Source organism: Protopterus annectens, chromosome 4.part1 (genome assembly GCF_019279795.1).
Source record: "Protopterus annectens isolate FY-2018-M chromosome 4.part1, PAN1.0, whole genome shotgun sequence".
NCBI lineage: Eukaryota > Metazoa > Chordata > Ceratodontiformes > Protopteridae > Protopterus > Protopterus annectens.
This window is the reverse complement of record NC_056734.1, coordinates 73,653,843-73,681,722: the sequence shown is the minus strand read 5'-3', so window position 1 is coordinate 73,681,722 and position 27,880 is coordinate 73,653,843. Positions and strand designations below refer to the sequence as shown.

General features: G+C 38.9%; 1 protein-coding gene across 2 annotated transcripts in view; it reads right to left on the bottom strand.

The window, feature by feature from the left end:
• The window catches only part of LOC122800750 (protein tilB homolog), a 517,374-nt gene that overhangs the window by 38,574 nt on the left and 450,920 nt on the right, over positions 1-27,880 (bottom strand). The window lies entirely within an intron of this gene.

The window sequence follows — 27,880 nt, the reverse complement described above, 5'->3', positions numbered from 1 at the left end:
ACTTAGCATAACAGTAGATGTTCAAACAGATCACATTTGCAGTAACCCAAGCTAAATGGGTGATATCCTGTCATGGCTAGAAAAAATACATCCTGCTTCCAAAGCTTAAAGGCACCTTCGACATACCCTAACCACTGAATAGCTCTGGGAGAGTGGTATAAATTCAGTAGTCAGGGTGCCAAACCTTCAGAGCTTTCTTTCCTCATAGTAAGGGAGAATACATCCCTGCCAGCTAAGTATGTGCTAGGAGAAAGGGAAATGGAAAATATCTACATCCTAGCATAAAACATAATAAAAGAATGGGGAGGAGGTTCCTACTGCAACAGTTATGTAGTAGAACATCTACTGCTATGGTTAGTTTACTTACACAGCTATACTATGTTCATCATTAGCTCACTGTTACAGTAGCCTAAGCTACATGGATAGAATCCCAGAGCTTAGAAAGGCAGGAGGAAGAAGGATTAGAGTTCAGGAGCCTCTGGAGAATATTCCTAGCAAAGCCTGCTCTAGACCTAGCAAAAGAGCTTAATTTGCAATGCTTGGTGAAAGTATGCACAGAAGACCAAGTTGCAGCCTTTTAGTATATTTCTAGAGTCCACTCCTTTCAAAAATGCCACAGAATTAATCAAAGTCCTGGTATAGTGGACCTTGACCCTGCCTAGAAGTGTTTTGTTATGGTGGGAATTACAAAAAATAGCGTGAGATGGCCATTTAGAAACAGTCTGTTTTGACACTGACTGTCCCTGTCTCTTTCTCTTGCCTTCATAGGATATAAACAGCTGATTAGACGTTTTAAAGTTTTTTGTCCTGTCAATGTAGCATCTGAATTGTCTGTGAATATCCAGTCTGTGTAACATCCTCTCTCTCTCTCTTTTTTTTTTGGTTCTGGGTACAAAACAGGGAGCTGTACAGCCTGGCTTAAAGTAAACTCTGAAACCACTTTAGGCATACATGAAGGATTTGTTCTCAAAAACAGTCTATCCTTGTGAAAGATTAGATAAGGTTGAATCAGAGTAAGAACTTGTAATTCAGACACTCTTCTTGCACAAGTCAGAATATTGTTGCTTTTCAAGATACAAACTTGGCCTTGGCCTCATGAGCAGATTCAAAATGAAAAAAGGGTAAGTTTCTTCTGTACAAAATTAAGGTCTCAAGAAGGAGCCACCTGTCTTCTAAGTGGACGGATATGTAAAATCCCTTTCAAGAACTGTTTTACTTGAGACAGAGCAGAAAGGGGTGGAGGATGTCCATGGGAAGACAAGCAGAGATGGCTGAGAGGTAAATCATGATAGAATGGTAAGAAAGGCCAGAGGATAGCAGCTCATACAAATGAAGAAACAGATGTATGTGGGGGCTAAAAAGGGCATTCTTTCTTACTATAACACCAACCAAAAAAACTTTTCCACTTGGCCAAATGTGATTTCTTAGTCTAGTTAATACCTGCTGCTCGTCCATAGCAAACAGGTGCCTGAACGTTATTAAAATTTCATCATCTAGACTGTGAGCTGAAGAAACTGTAGGTTGAGATGTGTCAAATAACACATCTTGTAAGTCCATCCTATGGAAGCTTACAGTAACTGGCCTTGGCCATTTTTAAAAGAAAGGAGAACCATTGCTGTCTAGGGCAAAAGGGAATCACAATTATTCTAGGACAGTCTTTTCTTACTCTGCATCTTTAGATGGATCATTGTTTTAGAGGAAAAGAAGGAAAGGCATATACTAACATTCCCATCCATAGGTATGAAAATTAATCTGTCTTTTAGGCCTTTTTGCAAGGAGTCCTGGAACAGAATTTCTTTAACTGTAGTGAATGGAAGCAAACAGACCTATTTGAGGAATTCCGCTCAAATGGATTAATTCCATTTGCAGAGGTATGTCTTGGTCCTACTCAGTTTGTCTGCAGCAAAAGTCTGCTCTGATGGAATAAAAGTGGCCATTAAGGATACAGTGTACTGAGTTGCTAGAACCCAGGCTACCATAGCTAGTCTGCATAGGGGAAGGATCTGTTTTCCCCAATTGTTTCTGTACCACATCACTGTAGTGTTGCCTGTGATTACTAGCAGGGGTCCTGGAACCCAAAGATAATTTAGAGATTTGAGAGCATTTATTACAGCCCTCATTTATTTGGCAGTTATATGTTTCATTCTTTCCTGCTTGTTACAAAGACCCTGAACTTTCACCCCCTTGGAAACAGTTCCCCAAGCAAAGTTGGAGGCATCTGTGGCTACAGACTAAGGGCTGGAAGGGGGAAGGGAAGACTTGGATGAAGAGATAACTGGTCCACCCCACTAGACTAACTCCCTTTTTATAAATCCCAGTACTGGAATATGAAATTATAAGGGTACAGGAGATGGGTCAAAACTGAACTGAGGAACCACTGAATGTTTTTTTGTATACGTCTGGCCAAAGGATTAATAAAAATTGTGGAGGCCATGAAACCCAGAATCCTGATATATTCCATAACATATACCAGAGACTAGTTGGAGAATACCAGAAATTGTTCCTTGTAAAATAATTACTTTGTCTTGAGAAATAAAAATCATCATGAGGGATGTATCAAGGACACGTCCCAGAAACATTATCCTGTGAAATGAAATGAGAAGAAATTTCTCTATTTTCACCTGAAATCCCAGACTGAGAAAATGGTTATTTATGTAATCCAAACATTCCCAACAACTTGTGAAAGAATCTGAAAAAAATAAGGCAATAATTTAAGTATGGAAAATATGAAAGGCCTCCAACCTGCAATGGGCTACTGTAGAAGCCAGTCATTTTGTAAACACCACCGGGGCTGCAGACAAGCCAAAGTAAAACAGAACACTGACAATGTAAAACTGACACAGAAAAATATAAGTGTTTGAAATATCTGAGTATTGAAATGTAATGACAAACTAAATCACGAGTTCCTAGAAAATTGAAAGATGGAACGACAGGTAAACTGTAAGGAAAATATTCAGCATTTTGGGATTTTGATTTGAAGGTTAAGGGAAAAAAAGGTCCAGGACAAGTCTAAAAGTTCCTTTCCTTTATCACTAGCAAAATACCTGAAAAGAAATAAAAAACAGGCTGAATAACATCCTGAGAGAGCATTTAATCTATAATAGAGGGAAAACAGAGAGGTTTGATTGACTGTATTCAGAGGAATCTCTTGAAGAGGAAGATGAGGGTCCCACTGCCAGTTGCAGCCTTTTTGAATGAGTCTCTGAACCAAAATGTTTAAGATTACATGTTGCCACTGAGGAAGTGAAGAAACTACACTTTCGGATAGCTTTACTGGAATGCAAAGGCAGGGAGGGGAAAAACCTGAAGGGCCACAGTCTGTCTTACTTTTTAAGATTCTCCTTGGTTCTGGGAGGATCCTCTCATCTTTTTTAACCTTAGTTTCATTCCTTTCTTCAATTTTGTTTCCCTGTGCCTTTCTGGGATATTTTTGTTTCCCATAAAAGCAATCTGAACTGGAAAGAAGTTTGGTTTATTTTGGCATGGAGAGTTGAAAATCTGGGTAACTCCCCGAAATAACTTTCCCTTTTCATCAGATATTTTAAGGACCTCAACGGAGGAAAAACAATGCAGCTATGTAAGTAAACTTACCATAACAGCAGATGTTAGAATGAACACTACTGCACTAGCCTAAACTATATGGGTTATATCTTGTATAGGATATAACAGCAGGCCAACTTCCAAAGGTGCAGGGCACCTTCCACACACCCGAACCATTAGTCAGCTTACGCTGAGCTAACTAAAAATGAGTCTGGGTGCCAAGCCCTTCACAGCTTTCATGCCAAAAGACAGGAGGAGGCTGAGCACTGAAAAGACTTTGCTAGGAATAAAAAAAAAAAACTTTCACAACCTGGCATAACAAATACACCCAAAACAAGGATGAATAAATGAAGGAGCAGTGATCACTCAAACATCTACTGTTATGGTAAATGTACTTACACAATTGCGCTATGCCTTTCATATTGATCACTACAGCAGCCTAAGGGATATGGGTAGATTACCATAGCTTACAACAATTGGGAGGTAGAAGGGAAAGGGTATGGGAGACCCTGCAGAATGGTCCTAGCAAAGCCTGACCTAGACCTGGAAAGGGAATCTAGCTTGTAATGCTTTGTAAAAGTCTGTACAGAAGACCAAGCTGCTACTTCTAGAATAATTCTAGAGTCCACCCTTTCCAAAAAGGTATAAATTATGTCAAAGCTTTAGTAGAACGTGCCTTAACTCTGCCTAGAATAGTTTTGTTGTGGTGGGAATAACAAAAAGTTATAGCCTGAGACAACCACTTGGAAATAGTCTGTTATGACAAAAGCTGTCCCTTTTTCTTACCATTACAAGAAACGAATAACCAATTGGAAGTTCTGAAATATTTTGTTCTGTCAAGATAGTGACTGAGTTAACTGTGGGCATCCAGGGTATTAAGTATCCAATCCCTCTCGTTTAGGGTTCAAAGAATAATAGCTTGGCTTAAAGTAAACTCAGATACCACTAGGCATAGAAAAATAATTAGTTCTCAAGGAAACCCTGTCTCTGTGGAAAATGAGATAAGGGTGACCCACAATATCAGTTTGCCATTCAGATATTCTTCTTGTAGAGGTCAGAGCAATCAGTAAAACTGTTTCCATGTTAAGAACCTCAAGGCAGCTTGGTGAGCTGGTTCAAATGATGCATGTGTTAGTTTCTCTAATACAAAAATAAGATCCCAAGGAGAGGCCACCTGGTTTCTTGGCAGTCTTCTATGCAATATCCCTTTCAAAATATTTTGATACAAGAATGCCTTGAAATATGGGGATCCATGGGCAGACATGCTGAAACAGACAACAAATGAACTGTTATACTGAAGTAAGACAGGCCACAGGAAAGTAACTCATTCATATATTGCAAAAGGAGAAAAACACTAGCCCTGAATGGGTACTGGTTATGTTACCGGAACCCACTAGAAAACCTTTTCTGTCGCTCATCCCTCTCTAGTATAGCTGACAAACAGGAAGGGTTGCTCATTTGCATGCTTTATTACACAGAAACACATTAGGATGGATAGCAGCATGACAAAATATAAACAAACTGATTAACAGACAGACTACATAGACATACATGTTTACATCCCGACAGCTTACTACAAAATGGCAGTCAGGCTCGCACGTGCTCAGTATTTATACACTTGTGCAAGCCCCTAGAAGGGTTCTTAAAGCTATACACACACATTGATCTACATCCTCCCTCGACTGCCCTGAATGAAATGACATTGGAATAAGACATGCAATAATATAGACATTAGAAAAGTACAGTTGTGTACACTTACCATAAATGTACATGTTCGAGTGTATTCACTGTTGCAGTCATTACATTTGGGTAATCTGCTGGCAGGTTGCCCTCAGTCAGCCTGATTAACAAAGTCTTGGGTCCTGCATTGGTTGTTGTCCCTTCTTCCATGACGTCAGGTCGTCAGGCGTATAAAACATGCAGCCGATGCCATTACATCAGTTTTTCTTGCCCCAGATGTCAGGTGCCCCCCAAATGGGGAGCAATATATATATATATAAGTATATAATTTAAAACACAAAAAATATACCTCCAAACAAAAGCAAATACACCCAAAAAGGCTTTTAAGCATAGTAAAAGAAAGGAGAGGTATAGTAAGAGAAAAACAGGGGGCTGGAGGGTAGGTAACCAGGACTGCAACAGTGAATACACTCAAACATCTACATTTATGGTAAGTGTACACAACTGTACTATGTTCTTCGTGTTTCACTGTTGCAGTCATTACATTTGGGTAGAATCCCAAAGCTATGGTTGGGAGGATAGATTTATACAGCATTAGGAGCAGCTATAAGGCCCTGCAGGACAGGAGTGGCAAAGCCAGCTCTGGATTTAGAGAGGAGAGGTAAATGGTAATGTTTGGTGAACATATGAACTGAGCTCCAGGTAGCTGCTTCTAGAATGTCTCTGGTAGGAACCCCTCTCAGAAAGGCTGCAGAAGTAGATGCAGCCCTGGTGGAATGAGACCTGATCCCCTTGGGGATAGGTTTACCATGGTGCATATAGCAGAAACGGATGCAATGGCATAGCCATTTTGAAATAGTCTGCTTTGAAATAGTTTTTCCTTCTGCCCCTGCAGCAAATTCCACCAATAGTTGTTCAGATTTTCTTAGAGATTTCATCCTGTTTAAGTAGAATCTAAGTTGTCTGTGTACATCCAATGAATGGAGAATCCGCTCACCCTTGTTCTGTGGATTGGGGAAGAAAGTTGGCAGATGAATGGTCTGATTAAGAGCCACACTGGATACCACCTTTGGCATGAAAGATGGATTGGTCCGTAGAGCCACCCTGTCCGGATGAAAAATAATGAAAGGCTCCACTGCCATAAGAGCCTGTAATTCTGAAATCCTTCTAGCTGAAGTGACTGCTAAAAGGAAAGCTGTTTTCCAGAAGAAAAAAAATTAGGTCTGCAGTAGCAGTTGGCTCAAAAGGAAGGAGAGTGAGTTTTTCCAAAACAAAACTGAGGTCCCATGCAGGAGTTGGTGCTCTCCTGGGAGGTCTTAAATTCTTGGCCTCCCTGAGATACTGCTTTAGCAGAGGATGAGAGAAGGCAGGAGGTTCTGTGTTGTAATGAGCTGAAATGGCAGAGGCATGGATTTTTATGGAAGAAAAAGATAGGCCCTTGTGAAGCATCTCAGTTAAGTACTGCAGAATCTGAGGAATATTGGGCATTGCTGTGCTTATTCCTTGTGATTGGTTCTAGGCACAGAATCTTTTCCATTTGTCAGCATAAGATTTTCTAGTACTAGGCCATCTAGCCTCCAAAATGACATCCATCACTGGTTTGCTGAGGGATGCCAAGGGTGAAATTAGTTGATTAGCCATGCTGCAAGACTCAAAGTTTGGAGCTGAGTGTGCAGAATTTGGTAGTTCTGCTGAGACAGTAGGTAAGGTGTCTGAGGCAGGTGCCACGGAGGAAGGTGTGACACATTGCGCAGGAGTAAGTACCAGTGTTGACGAGGCCAGTCTGGAGCAATCAGAATCATTTTTGGTTTGTCTGACTTTTAGTAGAACTTTGGAGAGCAGAGGCAGAGGGGGAAAAGCATAGACTGATAGGTTTTTCCAGTTGAATGATAGAGTATCCACTTTCCAAGCTTTTTTTTGATGAATTCTTGTGCAGAATTTGTCCAACTGATAGTTCTGGGGTGAGGCAAAAAGATCTACATCTGGGTTCCCCCATTTGCATATCAACATGTTGAAAACTCGTGGTTCCAATTTCCATTTGTGTGGGTCCATAAGGTTTCTGCTTAGTTCATCTGCCAGAGTATTTAGCTTTCCTGGCAGGAACTGAGCTTGTAGTTGTATCCGATAGGTCAAGGCCGTGTTCCACAATTCCATGGCTAGTCTGCAAAGGGGGTAAGAATGTGTACCCCCTTCTTATTTATGTACCACATAACTGTGGTGTTGTCTGTCTTTATCATTAGTTGTCCTGGATGAAGGTATTCCTTGAAGGCTGTCAGAGCATTCTGTACAGCTAACATCTCCTTCTGATTGATATGTAGGTGCATTTGATTTGGGCTCCATTTGCCCTGAATGCACTTCCCTGCCAGATGAGCCCCCCAAGCATAGTCTGATGCATCTGTTGTTATGGTTTGGGTGGCTGGGGGTGAAGTGAATGGCAGTCCCTTGTTTTGGTGACAGGCCTCTGGCCACCCTAAGAACTCTAGTTGCAGGCAAGGTATAATAGGAATCAGTGTTTCCAGGCTGTGACAATGTTGACTCCATAAACTTTTTAAGTACCGCTGAAGTTTCCCATATGCAGTCTTGCATATGGAATTAGAAGAATGCAGGAGACTGTGAACCCCAAGGCCTGCAGAATTTGTTTTGCGGATAGCTGGGTTTTTGTGGCCACCTGTTTGAAGTAAGTCATCAATTGAATTTGCTTTTATGGCGTAAGGTAAGTTATCTGGGCAGTTGTATTCAAGCTTGTACCCAGGAATGAAATTTTTTGAGAGGGTACCAGTTGTGATTTATTTTAATTTATGGTGTACCCTAGACAAGTTAGAACCCTTTTTGCAAATGCCAGATGCTTTAGAAGAATGTCCTTGTTTTCTGCCTGAATTAGACAATCGTCCAGGTAGGGATATATTTGAATATTTCTTTGCCTGCAAAATGCAATTACTGGTGCCAGGCACTTTGTGAAGACCCTGGGTGCAATAGATAAGCCAAAGGGCAGTGCAGAGAACTGGTAATGCAAGTAGCCTGCTTTGAAGCGGAGGTATCTTCTGCAAGATTCCCTGATTGGGATATGCAGGTAAGCCTCTTTTAAGTCTAGAGTTACCAACCAGGCATCTTTGCCTAGCATAGGTAGTAAATGTTGAAGAGTCAGCATCTTGAATTTTGGAATGTCCAGAAATGTGTTTAGAGTGGATAAGTCCAGAATTGGACACCAGGATTTGTCTTTTCTGGGTACCAGGAAAAGTCTGGAATAGAAACCTTGTCCCTTTTCCTCTTCTGGTACTGACTGAATAGCCCCCATGTTCATGAGGGACAGAACTTGTTTCTGAGCCTCTGCCCACTGATTTGGGGGCAGATCTGGCCATCCATTTGGGATTGGCAACATGTGGAAGTGAAATCTGTATCCCTGGGATATTATATTTAAAACCCATTTGTCCTGGGTAATACGTTGCCAGTTTCGTGAATGAAGTGCTAGTTTTCCCCCCACAGGGACAGCTAAGAGGTAAGTGCTTGGTGATTGTAGAGGGAAGTCATTGAGACCTGTTTACCATAGGGAGGTGCCTTGTTGCTTCCAGATTTGAAGGTGGAGGCACCCCACTGTTTTGTTCTAAAAGTTCCTTGTGACTGAAACCTAGAGCCTTTGAAATGTCTTGATTTGACTTGAGCAGTTCTCGAGGGGACTGGAAAGGACCAGTTCTTAGTAGGCCAGTGCCTACTAAATCTTGGAGGTTGCACTTGTAAGAAATCTTTCACAGTTTGCATAGATTTAGCTTTATCTTCCATCTTTTTTAACACTTCTTCAGCATTATTACCAAAGAGACGGTCATGTTGTAAAGGAGCATCCAACAATTTTGCTTTAACATGGTCAGGCAGAGTTTGCTCTTTGAGCCAAGCATGCCTTCTTAGCACAAATCTAGTTACAGCAGCCCTGCAAGGGGCCTCCAAGGAATCAAAACCACATTGCAAAGTATGTTTTCCAACTTGTTCAGCTGAATGCAATAAATCCTGCAATTCTTTATTTTCCACACAGTCAGAGATTAACATAATTTTCTGTTTAAGTAGTCCCATGATATGCTGTTGATATTTAAGTATATGAAATTGACAGTTTAAAGCCCTGATTGCCAAGGTTGCAGATGTGTACACCTTCTTACCCCATCTATCCAGCGCCCTGGAATCTCTATCAGAAGGGGTATGATTTTTGGCAGTAGAGGCTTTAATACCCTTGGGACCCTGAGAAATGTTTTCAGGATCAGCAATAGGGTTTTTGAAAAGGAATTTGTGAGAGTCAGGAGCCCTGTAGTATCTGTCTGGCTTACAAGGAGCTGGAGGCAGAGAATCAGGAGTTATATTAGATTCTGAAAAAACATCATCAACAATGTCTAGAACAGGAGGTATAGCCAAAGGCCTATGCTGAAGTAGAAGAAAATCCCTAAGTCTCTTTTTAGATTCAGAGAAATGCTGACTTTCCCAGTGGAAATCTTCCCTTAAGGCATGTAAAGTTTCCCCAAAGGAAAAACCCTCAGGGGGAGATGCAGAAGGAATGGAATCCTCTGCATCAGAGTCCTCATAAGTAGGAATAGACAAACACTGTTCATTAGAAGAGTCAGAAGAAATAGAATCCTGTTCAGAAGATTCATAATTGCCTAGGCCTCTTAGAAGGAGGGGGTTGGCTACCTATGACCAGTGTAATTAAATCTTCAGCCATTTTGATCATTTGTTTTTTAGGCATAGGGGCCTGCACATGTGGCCCAGGTGTCGTTTTTTAGACATAGATTTAGATTTTGGCCTTAGTTTTGAAGATGGCGTTGGTCTAATATGCAAATCTGTAGGCCTGAAAACACCCTCAGAAGCCAGTCAGCTCCAGACCCATCTAAGGTAGAGACATCCGCGGGTTCCATAATTGAAGCATCTCGCAGCATACCGGACTCTGAATGGGTCTCATTAGAGGCCTGCGAATCAGAAGTAGTGGATTTCAGGGGCTGCAAAAGCGCCTCAGTGAGTACCGGTGAACAGGCGACTGGCTTAGGAGAAGCGTCGCTGGTTTTGGACCTCGACGGCCTGTCTCTGTCTTTTTCTTTGCATTTTTTAGGTATTCCAGTTGTCGGATTGCTAACCGACGACATTTCTGGATAGTTAAATCTTGAGCCAAAATATTTAGAAGCAGAAATATACCGACGTTTAATTGTGCGTTGATTAAATTTAGCACAAAACCAACAACAAGGCATGTTGTGGTCAGGGCCTAGGCAAGGAATACAGTACAAATGAAAATCCTTATGAGGTATTTGCTTCCCACAAGTAATGCAATTATTAACATTTACTGACATCGGTAAGGAGCAAGAAAAAGTTTCCCAATGGGGTACTTAGCTTTTAGTTGAAGACTTCGGTTCTGAAACTCGAAAACGAAAATTTCAGGAGTCGGCCGACCGGCACTTGAGAACTGCTTCTGCTTCGGGCACCGCGGGGCAAGAAAGACTGATGTAATGGCGTCGGCTGCATGTTTTATACCCCTGACAACCTGACGTCATGGAAGAAGGGACAACAACCGAAGCAGGACCCAAGACTTTGTTAATCAGGCCGATTGAGCGCAACCTGCCAGCAGATTACCCAAATGTAATGACTGCAACAGTGAAACATGAAGAACATCAAACACAAAGTTCATGTCCAAGCTGCTGTGTGTCTGTAACATGGTCTGGAAATGCGACCTGATCTAGTAATATAGTAATCAGAAGTGTGTTTAGCAACAGGGATAGTCTTCGGTGAACAACTCATTTCAGGAACTTTGGGATTCATCTCAGGAACTGGGATATTTACTAGAATGTCCTCTGGAACTGGAATGCTGGTCAACTCACTCTGTGATAAAGACTCTTTCTCACAGGTTAGGTGCTGTAGTACAGCCTCAAACACCGGCATCAAATGTTTCCAATTCCACCTAAACTCTACTCCTTGTGATTTCACAATGTAGAGTCTTGGCTCTGGGCAAACACTTTTCACGAATCCAATCCAGTCATAACCTTTGTACGTTTGCATTCTCACTGTCTCTCGTTCACATAATGGATTGAGCAGTTTGCTGAATTTATCGTAATAAGACTTCTTGGATAGGTGTTTCTTTAACAGCTGGGCTTTCACTAATTTGTTGTTCTTAGCACTTGGAACCAACAAACTACTGCTGACTGGAAATGTAGTTCTGGATTATCTCAACAGAAGTCTCTGGGCAGGTGACCCAAGATGTTTATCATGATGAATATTTCTGAGATTCAAGAGATTCAGGAAAACATCACTACTGTCTTGTTTCGACTTCTCAAGTAACTCTTTCGCACTTTGATCTGCACGTTCTACCAAACCATTTGACTGCAGGTACTCAGGACTACTCATAACATGGATAAAGTCTCACTCTTTAGTGAATCTTTTGAACTGCTGGCTACTAAACTGTGTACCACTGTCAGAAATAACTTTGTGCAGACTACCATGGACTGCAAAATGATGTTTTATCTTAGTAATTACAGTACTGGACACTAGGTTAGGAAGTAGGTCAATCTCGAACCAATTGGAATAAGAGTCTACTAACACCAAGTAATTTTGACCATTCCATTCGAAAATGTCAGCAACTACTATCAACCAAGGTAGTTCAGGAATCTGGTTTAGCTGAAGTGGTTTCTTCTGTTAATGTGGCTTTGTACTATTACATACAGGACAAGATGAAAATATTGTCCCAATATCGTGCGACATAGAAGACCAAAATACTAGTCCTTTTGCTCTGCTTTTAGTAGAATCAGTTCCTGGGTGGCCATGATACAAGATAGTAATAAACTCTTGTTGCAAAGACTTTGGAACAATCACTTTTGGACCTTTCACGATGATACCATTGTCAGACAAAATCTTATCTCTGTAAGGAAAACAAGGTTGCACTTCTTGGAGTAAACTAGATTGCTGTGATGGCCATCCTTGATTGATAAAGTGGTTGAGCTTCTGTAAAACAGGATCTGAGGCTGTGTGATTTCTAAACTCATTGAGACATGTGGAAGAAAAATTTCTCACTTCCATGACTTCAAAATCAGGTTTCTCTTCTGTGTGATCTGGATAAAGTATCAGCAAGATAAAGAAGTTTGCCTTTCGTGTAGACAAGACTGAAATTGTGCAAGGAAGAGCTCAAAATGCAAGATAAAGTCAACCTTTTATTATAATTAATGCTACAGCTTTTCACACGTTTTGGTCTCCAAACAGACTTCATCAGAAATACAAACCATTTTTCATCAACTGTCTTAAATAATCCAATTAATTGAAAACCCAACAATCAATGTCTAAGCTTCATAAATATTAATATATGAATATAAAATATTTTAAATATCACCACAATTGTACTAAATTACATATATATTAATACACATAATTAATAATACTCATAACAATATAAATACATTTAAAAATTGTATAAATATTTGTATAAAAATTGTATTTAAAATAAAACATTTAACCCTAAACATCCCACAATAATTAATTAATGTGTATTAATATATTATATGCAATTTACTACTTAGAAGTAATTGTGGTGATATTTTAAATGTTTTCTCCCGTTTTTGTGCTGTTAAGATTGAAATTGTACTTCTGCAATCTCATCATCATACATTGCAATATGTCTGGAGCAGAATGCATAGGCTTTCTCAAAATAGTGATTAGAGGTTGGTGGTCTGTTCCAATCTGGATAGGTCTACCATAAAAACAATTGTGGAACTACGAGCATGCAAACACAATTGCCAAAAGCTCTTTCTCTATCTGAGCATACTGCATTTCAGTTTGGGTTAGAGTTCTGGAAACACAGGGAACAGGTTGAGCCTCTTGAAGAATGACTGCACCAAGAACAAATTTTGAAACATTACAGGAAAGAGTAACTGGTTTGTGAACATCATAATATCTGAAAGTTGACGGACTGGCAATTCTCTGTTTCAGGACATTAAATACTCTCTAGTGTTCTTCCAACCATGACCAGGATACATCTTTACATGTTAGCTCTCTGAGTGGTGCTGCTAGTAAGCTCAAGTCTGGAATGAACTTGCCTAGGTAGTTAACCCTGCCAAGAAGGACTTAAACATTGTCTGGAGTTGGCATCTCAAGAATTGCTATTTGTTTGGAAGGGTATGGACGTAAGCCTGAACTGGTAAATAAATGACCAACATAAGTGACTTCTCGTAGCCTGAACTTGCACTTCTGAGGAGTCAGCTTAAGATTCACTTGACAAGCTCTTTCCAGAACTTTCTTGAGGTTTCTGTTGCACTCAACTTCACCATTACCTCCTACTAGAATATCATCTACTATAATAGCACACGGATACCTAGAAGAAACTGCTCCATTTCATGTTGAAAGACTTCACTGGCAGAATTTATCCCATATAGCATTCTACTAATGTTTTTTGTGTTGCTTAGATCTACTATTGAAGTCTAGCCCTTTTAATTTATAACTAATTGCAATCAATTATACAAATGCTTAATTCTCAACCAATGAGTTCACAATGCTGTGTGATATATAATGTAAGATTTGTCAATGGTAACTGGATTCTGAGGAAGTCTCCGGTGCAGGAGATGAAAGCGCTAAATCAGTTACTTTCTTTTTATGTGTTTTTATGTGTTCAAAGTGCTTTATTTTATGTACCTTTCGTTTTTGGTTACAATAAATTTTTCATAATACCCGTTTAAGATCGATTTTTGAACCATCTAAGCTGTATGGTACGTGGGTAAAAGGACAGCCTTCATTGTATCGGAACAACGTTGTTAAATATTGGACTTTGTTTTTGTTTGCAGCCCTTGGGTTGAATGTTTAAATTACCTTTTAAACTTTCAGAAACAAAAGTATGCTCCTGTTTAAAACTACAGTAAAGTTACATGACAATAGAAATGGATATTCCTAGATTAAAATATATTTTCCTAAACAGGAAATTAAGTTTAAACATTAAAAATAATATGTGGAAGTTTTTTTCCCGAAAGGGAACTTATCTGCCCAGCAATGGAATAGCACAAGTAGGACATTGATCCTCAAAAGACAGCAGAGGCTTTCTCTTTGGTTTCAGGAAAGATCAGATGGGCTAGGCACTCAAACCTGTGTTTTAGTCAGCTCAGCTCAAGCTGTATAACTGGGTGACTGGAAGGTACCCTGAAGCTTTGAAAGCTGGCTGGTTGTTATATCCTTGGCAGGATATAACCTGTATGGCTTAGGTTATTGTAACAGTAATCAATATAAGGAACATTAAATAATACCTGTTCATTCAGAAGGACATCATTCAGGAGCTCAGCTTTGGTAACCTCTGGTAAATTCTGGGACTGTATCCATTCAAATCTTCTCATCACTGATGCAGTGCAAGTGCTCAGGAAACAGCATCAGCAGTGTCATATGAACATTTTACACAGAGATTGTTAACCTAAGACTACGAAGATACTAAATAATTCAAAGATGGCTTCATTTAGCAATCAACTTTCTTGTGTTGTCAAAGGAAGCCAGTAGAACCTGAGAATTCACTATTCTAAAAGCTAGGGTGGAAGAAGTATAAACTTTCTTCCCACATCTATCACAGTTTTTCCCATCTCTGTCAAAAGGAACAGGGTTAGCTGCCAAAAGATGTTTGGCAGAGAATGGTTTTGACAGAGAAACTACTGAAGGATCTGACTGAACAAAACAGAAATTTATGGGTGTAAGGAACCTTTCTTCTTGGTGGCAGGTAGGTGACTATCAGGCAAACTACTGGCTGCAAAGGAGACATCCTTTAATGCTGACAAAACAGGAGAAACACATGAAGGTTCAGGAAAATCCACCTGTATTACATCAGAATATTTTTTCTAGGATTATAATATTTATTTTGGTTCCCTCTGAAACAACTCCTTCAGTCTGACAAAATTATCAGAAAAGGATAACTCAGAATCTCTCTACTGTGAAGTAGGAACTTAAGAAATAAAATTAACTCTGTCCCTCAGGTTGAGAATCAGAATCTGAGAGAGTGGAAAATCATCTTTTTAAATTCAGAGATGAATGTAAAGGGGAGACTGTAAAGACTGAAAGGCATGAAATAAAGCCTTAGCAAAATCAAGCCAATGTTCTGACTCTTGAATGTGATACAGAAGATAAAAAATACTTAACTTTATGTTTTGTATTCCTGGATGACCCCCCCCCCCCAAAAAAAAAAAAGACTTACTAGAAGAATGGTCCCTTCACTGGGAATCAGGCCTCTCAGAGTGGCTTTGCAGTAGAGCATCGTCCACTCCTTCTGTCAATACCGACAAGTGTTGTTCTCCCTTGCCCAAAGAGGAACGATGAACAGCCACAGAAAACATGCCTGTCTCTTTGTCCTCAGCAACATTAAGAAGCAACAACAGAGGGACTGACAGAAAGTGACAAACTGTCCAAGGTACCAGAGCCAAATAACTCATCAGTGGCTGAGGTGAAGAGGAAGCCAGCTTAGAGACTGAAGACGACTGTAAAACCTTTTTTTGTGAATTGAGGAGGGAGGAATAAGAGAGACCAAAGCCAGGTCTATGTCTCTACCAAAACAGTGTGTCTGACAAATGGGTAGTGGAAGCTTGTACAGTTGGTCTTACAACCTGACTGAAAAAAAAATTAAGTTTTGAAGTAATTTTTTTAAAGAGAACTCCCAAACCCAATAGTTCTTGTCCCCCTAGCTATACATTTTGACAGAAAAGAAAAACATTTTCTCACAAAAAGTAGTCATTTGAAAGATATTTCCCCCTCAAATGAGAACCCTGAGGTAAAATAAAAGTTTTAAGGTATTTTTTTTTTTTTTTTTATTAGTAAGAACCACTAAAACATCAGTCCTAGCCCTTGGCAATAATTTCTGACAGAAAAGATAAACATTTCTTTTTCAAAAACTGATAAAGTGGAAGGTACTCCCCAGCGGGACACTTGTCTGCTAGGCCTTGGAGAAGAGCTATCTTACCACTGGTCACCCAAAGCCTGTAGATAAGAGTGCTATATGACAGCAAGAAATTTCTGAAGGTTTGGTGCCCTAACCACTGACTCTATTCCACTCTCCTTGAGCTGGTTAAAGGTTAGAGCATCTGGAAGGTGCCCTTAAACTGTGAAAGTTGGCCTATTGTCATATCCTTGGCAAGATAAAACCCATACAGTTCAGGCTACTGTAGCAGTACTCAGTGATGAACATCAGACACTGCCATGCACCAGTAACATTTCAGTCTTTGCCAGGTTGAACTTAAGTCAGTTCTTAATCATCTATTAAAGAACTGACTCCAAGCAGTCTTCAAGTAAGGTAAACACCAACATAGATTCTTACATAAATGGCAAGTAAACTGAGTATCATCAATGTATAATTAAGCTAAACCTCTTAGTTGGGTGACTCCTAAGTCACAGCATACATAACATAAGCAATGACAGTGCCAAGAATAAGATTTGAGGCACCTCCCCCCCCATATAAGACAGAAGCTATTACAAGAATTGTGTTCACAAACTACCCTCAGTAAAGCAGCCTGAAAGGTAACAGGCAAACCAGCTGAGTATAGTTTCTCATAGAAAATGGAGTTATGCATCTGGATTTGTCAAACTGTAGCTGCACAGTAGATTCCAGGATGGTATGTGTGTGTTTGTGTTAAAAGAGAATGTGTAAAAGGCTCTTGTTCATGCAGATGTACACATTAGACAATGTGTGACAGAATTAGAGTCTAAAAACAGAAAAAAAAAACTCATAGCTACTTGGATGTTGGTCACAACAATATTTTTACTTTATTTTGCTTTTGTTTACAGGGTTTGCCCAACTTGATTGGGTTTAGTCAAAAACCCCTTTTCAGCAGAGGCCTGGTGAGAAAATCTTCAACAATTGCAAACATTTTTAAACTGATATTCACCACACCTCTCAAAAATCTGGATAAAGGCCCACAAAAAATATGAACAATTTGTCAAAAATCTGTATGCAATCATGATTAACATAAAATGTACATGCATAATTATGTAACCCGCCCACTCCAATAGAATTGTGGGATACTAACTTTTAAACGGACATTGAACATACAAAATATTAAACACAAAATGTAAACTGGACAATAGTGTTTATTTATATTAATATTTGAACTTGGACTGTAAGAAAACCCAACAAAATTGTGAGCAAAACCACGAAGTACAAACACAAAAAATCCCAATGCACAAGGCAATATGAAAACCAGAGGCAGTGCACCAGAAAATCTAAAATACAAAAGCTTTTATTAAAAAATAAAAAGTATGAAGTATCTGAGTATTTAAATGTATACTGCTGTACTCTTTGGTTGTCTGAAGAAGCAGTGGGTTTCACTGCGAAAGCGCTCACCTTTTAATAAAAGCTTTTGTATTTTAGATTTGCTGGTGCACTGCCTCTGGTTTTCATATTGCTTTCTGCATTGAGATTTTTTTGGGTGTTAATATTTGAACTTGTATCAAACTTTGAACTTGTTCAAAACTAAAACACAATTTTCGTTTATTAAAAATAAAATAAACTGCTTTTACACTAATATTAAGTGCCCTACCTCAGATAAATGTACTTGTCAGCCTCCTGTGCAGCTAGTAATAGCAGCAGCTAGCTTAGTACTAGCACAGACATGGTGCAGATGACCCAACAGATGCAGCCAGTATTAAAGAAACATGACAGAACGACATTCCAGTACAATACCTTCACTATAAAACTAGTGAGACATATAAAGACAAATTTATTTATTTTACATTTGTTTGCCAGGTTAGTCTAACTGGGCCAGTGGTCCCTTTTCAGCAGAGACCCGGGGGAAAAGCCCCCCGCTTCCAAAAAAAAATAGCTATTTGAAGGAACAGGTAAAAACAGACAGTATGCAGTAAGCCCTAGTACAAAGAATAAAATCAACCATTTTATATATACAAATCAGCATTGCTAGATACAAGAAGCTTACTTGAACAGAGTAAAGATAAGTTGCATAGCAGGACAGAGCAATATGGAGATAGAATTATCCAGGGGTGATACAGGAACACAGCCAGTTGTTGGCTAGATGTTCTTTAAGAAGGAGTTTGAATTTAGAGGTGGAGGGGGTATTACGAATGAGTTGGGGGGGTGCAGTTCCACATTTTTGCTATTTTATATGAAAATAAGGATTCACCAAAAGAGTTATTCTTTTTTTTAACTTGTAATAGCAGCTTATTAGATGAGCAGAGGCAGCGAGTAATGTTGTAAGGATGTACTAGGTGTGTTAGAGCAGGACATGCATTAGGTTTGTATAGGATGCTGTGGGCAATAGTTAGCTGGTTAAGTGTTAATAAGTTTGGAAGTTCAAGCCAGCATATTGTTTCAGGGCAGTACAGTGGTGGATTCTACTGTGTAGGCCGGCAGCAAAATGAGCGATTTTGTGGTAGCATGTTTCAAGTTTAGATGGGTCAGTCTTTCTAAGATTTGAGAAAATGGGTGAAGCGTATAGTACAGTGGAGAGGAGGTGTGTTCTGGCAATTGCTTGTCTACTGATGCGCTGAAGAATGTTCTAAACCTATAAAGACATCCGAGTTTAATATGTACTTTTTAATGGTGAGGGCAATGTGTTTGTCATATTTCAGGCCACAATCTATTATGATACCAAGTACTTTTGTGCTATCTACTGGTTCAATTACAGTTCAGTTGGATGAAAACGTGTGCATTGATGAAGGGGAATTTGGGAGTTTATTATATGAAAAAATCATAAGCGTAGTCTTATTTGGGTTTAATATACGTTGTCTTTTTTTAGGAAAAGTTCTATGTCTGTAAAAGCAGATTGAGTTTTGGATAGAAGATCTGGTAGGGAGGAGGCTATGCAGATAACAGTGGAATCATCTGCATAGTGTATAATTGTGGCATGGGGAGAGGTGGAGCTAAGGCTGTTTGTAAAGATGGAGAACAGTAGGGGGCCGAGAAGAGAGCCCTGTGGGACTCCTACAGTGATGGGTAGAAGAGTAGAGATTTCATTTTTCCATATCACTGATTTCTGTCGGTTGGTCAGATAGCTGTGGAACCAGGTAACAGAAGCTAGAGAGGGATGAATAGATGCTAAGTCAATTAGTAGTTTTTGATGTGATACAGTGTCAAATGCTTCTGACATATCTAAGAGGATGGAAGAGACAAATTGGTTACTATTTCTATGGTGACTGATCATGTTTGTGAAACTTAAGAGGGCTGTGGTAGTACTGTATTTAGGTCTGAAACCATGTTGTGAGTTGTTAAGTAGGTTATTTTGTATGAGGTTGGACAGCAGTTGAGAGTGTATGCATTTTTCTAGAATTTTGCTAAGAGGGGAGAGTATGGCAATGCGTCTATAGTTGGATAAGTGGGTGGATTGACCACCTTTGTGTAGGGGTATTATATAGGAAATTTTCCAGAGTTTTGGTACATAATGTTCAACGATAGAATGATTTATTAGTATGGAGATAGTGTAGGAGATAGAATGTGATGCTAGTCGAAGAAAGTCACTTGGGAGTTGATCTATATAGGCTTCATCTAGAAACACCATGCAGACATTTCCATATTAAATTTATGATATCAATATTGAACTAGTGTAGAATGAATCTACTGTTACATATGAGTTCCAGTATGAAAATATGTTATCTTAACTTATCAAACCATAGGTATACTTCCAGGTGCATCTCGAGGATTATCCTAGTGAGGCTTCTGCACATCTAATATTACATGTGCATATAGGTTCATAGGTTCATAGGTTCATACTAGGCTATCTGCCCGAGGGCATTTATGCCTAGCCCCTAGTTTGTGGCTTTACGCCCCCCCTTTAGTATATGGATGGGGATACATTTTTTTTTTTTTTTTTGCATTAATAATTCAAAACTATATTGCACATAAGCTATTCATAGCATATATGATGGGCAGCATAACTTTACTGATAATTGACCTCTGTCTAGCATAAACAGATATCACAGATCCCATGTGATTGTAAGTATAACAACATTAAGCATAATTTACAGTACCAAACAGGTATAACTGACACACTACTCCATTGTATATTAAGCTGTAGTATCTCTCAGATACTACTCCACTGAATGATTTTTTGATATTAAGTGTAACTGTCAAAATATGTGTTACTAAGCGATCCTCTTAGCCTTATTACTAACTTGAACTGTAATATGTTATTATGTGATTTATTACTATAATTTCTCTGATTGTTTCACTACTGTTTAAAATATTGACTGTTATGTTGTTATTATGTGGATCTTTTCTCACCAGGCATCTGCTGAAAATAGGCAATTTTGCCCAGTAGGACTTCCCCGGTAAACAAATGTTAAATAAAAAAATAAATAAATATTAAATGTTGTTCGAAAACTATTTATGTATATTGTCAAAACTGTCACATTTGTCTAAATATGTCAGCAATCAGGTGCCACAAACAGAACTGCTTAGCCTCATATGAAAGCCTACAGCCAGGTGAAGAAAATGCTGCTGACAGTGTGTGTTTATCTTGAGAGGTTACTGAGATGTTGGAAGTTGTTTACAAAATATTACAAACATTAACATTTACTATTCTTACTACTACTTCTAAAATCTGGTTTAATATTTAAAATGTAAAGAATGTGATCACTACAAAGATTTGTTTCTGCTGAACAGTTTAGGATTTACACTTATGTATTAACAACTTGGGTTCAAGAGATATGAATATTTGTTTCAACTGTAGGATATAATTTTATTTTGTCAAAAAGCTCAGGATGCAGCCATCAGAAGTTAGAGTACAAACTTCCAGCTCAAGTGGAGGGGGGGGGGATAAGTTAAGACATTTAGGAGTAAAAAAGCTGTAACACAGGTCCCATAAAAAAAAGAATAAGTATATTGGCTATTAATGAAGACTGCGATACATGTAACACGTGGTTTCTTTATCATTCTTTTTTTATTTACCTGGAGGAGGTTGAGAAATTAAATCTTCTTCTCATCCTCACCTAGGAATGGAAAGGAATAGATATGGATTCTGTCACGTAGTGTGGACACGGGTGGACAGGTGCTGATCCTGGGTGGACTGACCTTTCTGCAGAAGTTAACTAACAATTTAAATTAAATTGTGCAGACTGCAAACACACAGTACAGCTCCTGTCTGGAGTCCACTGCTCTGAGTCAGTTGCTCATTGCTGCCAATAAAATTCAAATTACAGACAGAGAAAGACAGTCCAAGGTTATAATGAATCCTGCAGAGTTGAAGATTTTTGTTAAGCAGGCATTGTACTGGAAGATAATCCAGATAATTACATGTCTGATATACAGTGTGACGATTTTCACCATAATCTCAGATAAAGTACTCTTTAGTTCTGCATCTTCTTGTATTTTTTTTTTTTTTACTTTTGTATAATTGTGGTTTTGGCCTGGGTTATGACTGAAAACCCTCTCTGAACTATTAACTCTGTTAACAGATTAATAAGCAAAATAAAATGCGCACATATATATAGCCGTGATATAATTTGGCTGTCCGAAAAATATTACAAGCATGACATGAGCTTCTCTGTTTCTTTGGATTTTAGCATATATTTTATGTTTTGGTGTGCTCTTGGCTTCACTCAAATCCCATAACATTTTATTGAACATGAGAACACTTACACCTAACTAGCACAACCTTTCTACCTACTCCCGTGTGCTGCGTCTCTCTGCTTATTCCTGCAGTACTACATCTGTCCCCTCATTTGCAGCTCTCAACTACAAGGCTGCAATGCTATTTAATTTAAGTAAAGGACTGAAACAATGAACGTTATTTTTTGGTCTTACTACTCTTACCTGGAGGAGCCAGCCCAGAGGAGTTTGTGCCGCCAGAGAAAAATTTTCTCATTCTGACTGCTGTGTTCTGTTCCTGTCCCTCCTAATCCTGGGTCTGGGTCTCTAGGTTCTGGGATGGGATTCCTGGGGGTTGCAGGCAGGACCGGTCTGGGAATCCGGACACTGCACAACTTGAACTTGCAGATGTAGCACTTGCTCCTTCTTGGCTTGCTTGATTGCCACTGGCAGAAGCAGAACGCAGGCAGAAGACATTTAAATAGCTAATGTAACTTTACTACGTAACAATTTATTAAATATTAAAATAAAGCAAAACAGCTTTACAGATCCTCAACTTGCTATGTGCTGTGCTGCTGTGAATGAACCTTTATTCAATCAAAATGACAACACCCTCAGCTTTGACGACCATATTAACTCAACAATAAAAACTGTCAACAAAAAATTAGGATCACTCTATAAAATCAAACCCTTCCTCACCCCCCCAGCAAGACTTACTCTTGCTCAGACCCACCTTTCCTCTACCCTCTTCTATGCTTCTCCAATTTATACTAATCTATCTAGAAATAACATTAATAAACTGTCCACCTGTTATAATAACATAGCTAGATTTGCTACCTGTTCCCCCTATAGAACTCACCATTGCCAAAACCTCAAACAACTGGGATGGCTTGAACTGCATAATAAGCTTCTCTATCAGCAACTTGCTATAACTCAAAAAATCCTCCATCACCCCAATAATACACCAATCCTCACTAATTTGATCACCCCCTACAAAAATCTCTCTACACTTCGCTCAGCAAACAAACTCCTAGTGCCTACTGTCAAATCAAACAACAAAACAGGGGACTCGCTCTTCACCAAGACAGTGGGAAAAAGTTGGAATCAACTTCCAACTGAACTTACCTCACTTGCTTCCGCTCAACTATTCAAAAAGCATCTTAAAGAATATCTAAAGAACCACTGGCTTTGTCCCTGCTCCAACCCTGACTGATTACACCCAATATACAAACATTTACAACACAATTTGGTTCCTAATGCTCTTTCTACCATAGCATCCACCCCCCAAAAAAAAAAAAAAATATTATTAAACACATCTACTTTCTTTAGGGTTTTTCACAAAGTATTTTTATCTCATCTCACTTTTACTGCATGTTACTAATTTATATTGTGAATATGTATACTGTAATATTGCATATTGGTCTCTATAACTGGTTGGAGCTTTTCTCCCCGGGCCTCTACTGAAAATGGACATATATCCAGTTAGACTAGCCTGGTCAACAAATGTAAAATAAAATAAAATAAATAAAAATAAATAAAAATGAAAGTAGTAGGCTACGAATGAACGTTATGTAAAAAAAGGTACACAAACTTTACAGACACTGAGAGCCCTATTCCGACAGGCTGGCAGTCTCCTTCACAAAGCTGACTTCATCGCTCATGCCCTGCCTGTGGTGACATCAGCGACAACTTTAAAAAATAAAAAAAACGGGAATTAAAGGGGCCACGGGAATTCACGGCACCCCATTATTTGGACCTCAAAACTAGTAAATACCAATGAATTTGGTACGGTTGAGAGGTACAATGTTTACTAATATAAATGAACAGACATTAACTATTCATACATTTGCTAATTACATTACAATCATATGAAAATAGGGGCAACTACTAAAGTATAAAAGCTACTTGTGCTTTAGTCGATGCTGAGCATTGAGCATTTGAAGAGTTTTTTTAGTGGGTTTATCAGACAGATAACAGATAATGTGATTAGTGTTTAGGAATACAAACAATTAGAGTGACAGAAGTAACTAGGTAAGACAGAAAATGTTAACATTGTAGTGAAGACGACGTACTTAGAAATACAGAAAATAAGGTGAGAAAAGGAACTAGGTAAGTTAATATTGTAGTTAAGAGTAGGGGTGTAAAGCAGATTCAGAGACATAAGGTTTATATTCGAAGTATAGTGGTGAGGGGTAAGCAGTCTCACAAAATGAATATAGCTCTGAGATGCCAGTAAAACAATTCAGATATTACTGAAAACTGGTTGTGTAGCACTGGATTCTGAATGAAGAGAAATGGTTTGACAATATGACATTGAGAAGATAACAGTGGCTGTCTTTTCTTCAGACATTCTTCCCATATTGAGACTTTCACTCCCTAAATAATGACATACATGACATTCCAAGGGAAAAAAAATCGCTGCTCCAACAAAAAAAATAAAAACTCAATTACAAACATTACATTAAGTGGGGGGGCTTCGACCCCCACACCCCCCTACTTAAATATAACAACTCCGAGACCATATAGTGCCAAAAATGGCAAAGTACCAAAGCGGCCAAGCAAATTCTTTCCCAGGGAAAGAATTTGCTTAACAGCCGCTTCAATATTTTCTGATTTCAGCCTTTTCAGTTTGACCATGACGCATTCGAAAGAATGCGTCTTCGGTCTTCTAATATAGTCCTGGCAATTACAGAACTACAAGTCTGACCAGGCTCTTATACAAAGCCATAGAAAGACTTGTCATCTTATCATGGAATTAATCAATCAGGTCATAGGTAACCTCCAAAGACTGGACCCATCACAGTTTGGATTCATCAAGGGCAGGTCATGACTACTCAACCTGCTGTTTTTTTTTTGGAAAGGTCACCAAACCAATGGATGAATGCAAAATGGTACACACCATATACCTCAACTTGCCCAAACCTTTGACATACATCCCCACTCAGGCATAGTAGAAAATCTAAATAAACTGGGAATAAACCCCTGTGTCACTAGCTGGATTCTCAACTGATTCACAGATAGGACTCAGATAATCAAAATAGGTGAAGTTACCCTCACAAACAGACCAGTCACCAGTGAAGCTCCCCAGTTTTCTGTGCTGAGACCTCTCCTGTTTGGCATCTACTTTTCTGAAGTAAAAGCTAATACCAAAGGGCTCTGGCTGACTAAGTCTGCAGATGACTGCAAGCTAGGAGCAGTCACTCGGTCTCCATATGGCCTAGCCATCCTGCAAGAAGGTTTGTCCCAAATACATAACTGGTGCCAAAATCATGGACTGAAACCAGATTCCAAGAAAATTCATTATTGTATCCTTTGGTAAGCCATCTATCCCATGGAATTACCAAAATGACAATATGCCCCTAAGATATGACCCGCTTGTTCAGGATTTAGGAACTTACATAACGTTTGAACGACATGTGTCCATTGTTGTAAGAAAGTCCTTCTATACTGCACAGTTTATAAAAAATGGATTGTATGTAGATCTAGGGATGTCATTGCCCCTCTTTACTCAGCCCTTATTAGGCCAATGACTGAATATAATGTCCTCTTTGGCATTTATTTGTTCACACACATGCAAGAACTGGAACACCCACAGAGATAACTTGCTAAATGGATACAAGGCTTAAACAACATGTCCTACATAGACCAACTCAAAGCCTTAACACTATATTCAGTATCCTACAGACTGCTAAGAGATGTCCTGTGTCTGGCATAAAAGGCATCCTCTAACCTATTGCTGATGTCTTTACTGGACATCAGGAAGTCAAATGTCATCAGCATTACTCAGTCTAGGGATCTAAACATCTTCTGCAACATTAGCAGAGCAGTTTGTATACATAGGTGTATATACAGCTGTTGTGGAACAGACTCCTCATCCAGATAAAACACAATTTATCCCTGTACATATTCAAATGCAAATACGATTTATGTATGGGAAACAGAAACTTTACCCCAGGATTGCCCTCTTACTACTAATGGGCACAGTCAACTGCTAAATGCTTTATCACATTCTTGAGTCCCCTCAAATTATCCACAGTATTTTCCCAGTTATTCGCATTAGGCGTAATATATAACTATTGACCATGGGAGGGGTATGGCCAATCTATAACCAAATGGGATAGGTTATTTTGTGCACAAAAAGGGAAATTGTCTAGGTTTAAAATGGCCCGCAAGGGCAGCTAGACTAGTACTTACCTATGAACCTATGGTTATAGTGATTAATGCTTTTTCTCCAGTGTGTAAAACTCTATTGAGGGAGTAGTGTTGAATTAAGTGGTTAAGGGCTGGGAATTTCCTGTTTGGATTGTGGTTAGCTGAGAAAGACCTAGGTAATGTTATTCTATCTAGTTTAATTCTCTATGGGCTAGGGAGTGGTGTGTTCAACTGTTACAGTTTAATGCAAATTTGGCTATTTTATTATTACATTGCTCAAGTTTGGACAGTTGTGAGACATGAAAATTAGTGAAGACTGGTGCAGCATAGAAGAGAGATGGCAGTAACAGAACAGAGGCTATACATGTTCTGGCTACATCCAAGAGGTATGTTTTTACTCTGTATAATGAATCTAGTTTTTGATGATCTGTTTTTAATCACATGTGATATGTACTGGTTGAATTTCAACTGGTCATCTATTATGGCACCTATTCATTTTGTGTGGTTTACTTGTTCTGTCATGGTGTAGATGTCAGAGACAATAGTGAATAGTGTTGCTTTGACAGAGATGTGTTTTGGGGTAAACAGCAGTAATTTATTTTTTTTAAGGTTTGGAAGTATTCATAAATTATTTATTCATGTTTCTGTTGATAAAAAGGATTGTGCATAAGGTCTTAGAGCTTAGACAGAGATCTGGCAGAGCAAACTAGGGCCAATTCATCAGTGTATTGAACTAGGGTCACATTTTTTTGTAGCAATGTAGAGGTCATTTTTTGAATATGTTGAAAGGTATGGGGCCTAGTAAAGATTCTTGTGGGACACCAATACTACTGGCAAGAAGGTGGAGATACTACTTTCCATTCTACTGCTTATGCTCTGTGTGTGAAGTAACTATGGAACCACTGCGGTAAAGAGTTGGTGAGCCCTAGGCATGACAGCGTATGTAAGTTTCTGGTGGGAGACAGTATCAAAAGCTTTTGAAAAAATGGGAAGATAGTGGACAGAAGACTAGCCTTCTGATGTTTCTGTTTCCAAGAATAACAAAATTCAACAAAGCAGTAGCAGTATGGTGATGAGGGCAGAAGCTGTGTTGGGTGAAGACAGAAGCTGGTTGTCTATTAGACAGCTGAGAAGTTGCATATGACAATAGTTTTCCTCGTATTTTTGACAGGGGAGATAAAACAACAATTGTTGTACAGTTTAAATGATCTGTATTGATTCCACTCTTGTGTAGAGGAATAATGAATGTTTTTTCCATAGCAAGAGGACTTTATTTTCAGATATGGATTAATTTATCAGAAATGAAATTGGATATGCAGTAGCCTCACCTTGTATTTTACAATATTCGCCAGGTAGATTGTCAGGAGCATTTCTAGTAGGATTTAATTTTTTGAGATTTTTTTTTTATGGTATCTGTGGGAAATGTTTGGAAGGAGAAATGTTGAAAAGATGTTATTTGATTTAATAGGGAGCTGGTTAGTTAACGACTGTACTGTCTCTATAAAGCGGGTACTGAATTGGTTGGCTCTGGTATCATTTTGTTTCTATGTGTTTGGTTTTGGCTGTGTAACTTGTCCTGGATTTCAAAGTTTATTGAATGAGGCAGAGAACAATTTAGGATTATTAGTGTGTATGTTTTGATTGGTTGAGTAATAGATTTTGTTATCTTTGGTTAGTATGCCGTTTCATCATACATCATCTACGGTCCATAGATAAATGGTTAACAAGAATAGGGAGCAACAATTTCATATTAAAAAAATTTTTAAAAAAGGCAAATATAATGTACCTGACAAAGAATTAAGCACAAGGTGAAAAATGTGAAACAAAGACAGCTGCTCTGATGTAATCAAAGATAAGTGGAAATAGAAACTCGAGGGCCACAGTCACCCATGGTGACTTACAGCTTCATTTCATGCCTCACAATCTACTCACCTAAGTTCTGTCAGTGCAACTATTGCTTCTGATCTAGTCTCAGTAAGCTAAATGTGCAATATTATATAAGCAAATTGC